At 42.2% G+C, this 3055-nt stretch overlaps 1 protein-coding gene across 1 annotated transcript in view; it reads right to left on the bottom strand.

The window, feature by feature from the left end:
• Positions 1-3055, bottom strand: part of LOC119912613 (butyrophilin-like protein 2) — a 566400-nt gene that overhangs the window by 486178 nt on the left and 77167 nt on the right. The gene's annotated exons all lie outside the window — the stretch shown is intronic.

Genomic DNA, 3055 nt, shown 5'->3' with positions numbered 1-3055 from the left:
TGTCTCGTGTTTTTGTTTCTTACTGGGTGAGGGCCAACCACACAGTTACAGAGAGCCGCACAACAGCCACAAGAGACGCTAAATGACCACAGAGATGTTCAAAGAGATGCAAGTCTCTGCTGGTTCTCTCGGCTAATTTCTGCAGTAATAAATGCTGTAGGCAAACCTAAAAATCTGATTCCTATGCAGTATGGAAAGGAACGGGGTCGGCAGCGTTTTCAGACTTCTCCGAAACAATATGGGGAGAACAATATAATAATTATATTTATAGGTTTCAGTTTACTTTGTCTATTGGATGAGATGTTCGACAGCGTCAGAGTGTCGTCTAACCTTCTGTGTAGTAGTTTAAGCTAAACAGCTTATTTCACTTTGTAAATTAGTACACTATGAAGGTCTAGGAGGACATTACAACAGAGAAAAACAGCATAATTACCTCGTGCAGATGTATGTGTAGGTTAGAGGACACTGACAAACACGGAACTGAGTTCAATTCGATTTTATTTATATAGCGCCAATTCACGACAGCAGTTGTCTCATAGTGCTTTTCATAAAAGAGCAGGTCTAGACCGTACTCTATGATGTTATTTACAGAAACCCAACAGTTCCCACCAAGAGAGACGACAGAAGAAAGGAAAAACTTCCTTTTAAGAGGCAGAAAGCTCGAGCAGAACCACGGCTCAAGGTCGACGGCCTGTTCAGTCAGGTTCTTCTGTAGTACGTTGAACAGCTGGTATTTTAGCCATATGTGTGTGCGTACAAGTTTATTAAAACCCCTTGAGATGAACCATCTTGTTTTCGAGGAGATCCTGATACAACAAAAAGGGACAAATCTGACCCAGAACATTTTAGTGTGTGATGTTATGTTGTGTTCAAATAACTGAATAAAATGTTACTCCACACTAATGTTACTCAGCATTTAGAGCGAGAACAAGAGAGAGAAAGCAATGACTTTGATCAGCATATTTATATATTATCACTGTTCCTCAGTGTTCAGTCAATGCTGCACAGACAGCCGCCGCAAATAGGCGCGAGAACAACATGACAGCAGTTGCCTCTCTGCTCCGGGATGCTTTCCTCTAAAGCAGCTGTGAGCTGCACTTTATCAGAAATTAACATCTGTGTGTAGTTGCGGCGAGACTTTGTTGATATATTATGACTTTAGTTTATCACTGAGGTAGGAAATCTGCTGCCTGAGCAACGGTAACTAAGGGGCGGGGCGAGACTCCGTGACATCGCGAGAACACTCCGCGGGATCCCGCAGCGCTCCTGTTTCTCAGCCTGAAGAGCTCCGAGACCAGAATCCAGATTCGGTCCAGGACAACACGGTCCACCAGTCACAGCGGAGACCTGCAGGACGATGGAGAACCAGAACCCGGACCGCAGGAGCCAAACAGCAGCCTCGTGCTCTGATAGCACCGATGTTCAGGTCAGTGTTCATGACTTCATCACGAGACTAAAGACACGAGGAAGAGTCTCGAGGGTCCGTGTATCATCCGTTCATTCTGTTGTTAGAGATCAGAGCCTGAAAACCCGCTCCAGGGTTTGTGTTGACGTGGTTTGATTTCCAAAGTGTCTCCGTGATTCCTGTTTTCATCTTGAAGAGAGGAAGCTGAAAGAAAAACTCACGAGCGTTTCTCTTTTCTTTGTGATGTTGGGTTCTGCACATGCGCGTGCAGCACGTGTCATGGCGGAGTGTCGTGGTGAACCTTCACTGTGGCTTCACCGCTTGTTTTGGGGATGAAGTGGTTAAATGTCTTCATGATATCTCAGTCTCGGAGTCTAAGATGGGACAGACAACAACGTGGTCCTTTTCCAGCACCTCCCAAAATATCACGTAGAATGACGTACCAGCACCTGTCTTGATATATGGACACTCACTGCAGGTTGATCATGAAACACAAACTGATAATAAGAAAGACAGACAGTCTGCAGGGTTGTGCAAAATCTTGACGTTGGTTTTACATGTGCAAAAATATGTATTTCATGATCATACTGCATTGTTGATGAGGCCAGCTACAGACAGACCAGAAACCTCTTGTGATATCAGGTTTCGGTCTTGTGTGTCTAGGGCTGGGGCGATTTTGTTAACGTAAACGATTACGTAAACACTAGAGCTGACCTAAATGTCTTTAGTCGATAGTAATTAAGAGCGAATAATCGAAGCTTCGCTCATAAAGTTAATGAATGCAAATTTACACTTGTTAAAGCACTTTAACTTGTTTTTGAAAAGTGCTCTACAAATAAAGATTATTATTATTATTATTATTATTATTATTATAAAATGTAAGAAATTTGACTGTTCTGATTTACAATGAAATTTTAATAAAATTAATAAACACCATAACTGCCACGCTGCTGCTGTCATCACTCAGTTTAAAGTGCTCCCACACAGCTGAGAGCTTCATTTTGTTTTCCCTTTGATGTGAACTGGAGTGTTGCGTCCACTGCTGTCGGCAGAGGTCAGGCGTGTGGGGGAAAAAAACTTAATAATCGAATGTGTGCGCAACGGTCGAATATTCGGGTCCGGCCCTAGTAAATGCGTCAACTCGCATTACATGCGTCGCTGCATCCGGCGATAGTGGGATGCAGCGACGCAGCTACCTCAGACCGTTTGCACAATAAAAAAAACATGCAATGCCATTTAAATATAGAAGAAACAAATGTGCATTGTCCAAAAAAAGTTTCTTAAGCTAAAAAAACAACCTGCTGAGTACTGCATTATATTCTGTTTGAATTGTCATCTGAATCACTTTATTTAAATATGACTATTCTGCCATCAATTGGTGCAGAACATTTCTCCAGAATGCAGGAAATTAAGTGTTCAGTGCTCAAAATTTTCTAGGGGACCCCCAGACCCTCTATTTATATATTTCAGCATTGAATATTTCATCAAAATGGTGTTGAAATATCTTCGTCTTGTTGTCATGAACCCAATATTGTAAATCGTGCAAGTGTATCGTCACACCTCTAATTTGAACCTCTGTCCCTACCACTTTTCAACAGAAAGTGACGTCCTTGATTCATATCAAACTACAAACACCCCAAAAAGCTATAG

Source organism: Micropterus salmoides, unplaced genomic scaffold (genome assembly GCF_014851395.1).
Source record: "Micropterus salmoides isolate LMB-PRFRI ecotype aquatic unplaced genomic scaffold, ASM1485139v1 Ms_hic_scaffold_2, whole genome shotgun sequence".
In the NCBI taxonomy this organism is placed as follows: Eukaryota; Metazoa; Chordata; class Actinopteri; order Centrarchiformes; family Centrarchidae; genus Micropterus; species Micropterus salmoides.
Note: the sequence above shows the minus strand (reverse complement) of the source record. Positions and strands in the feature narration are given on the sequence as shown.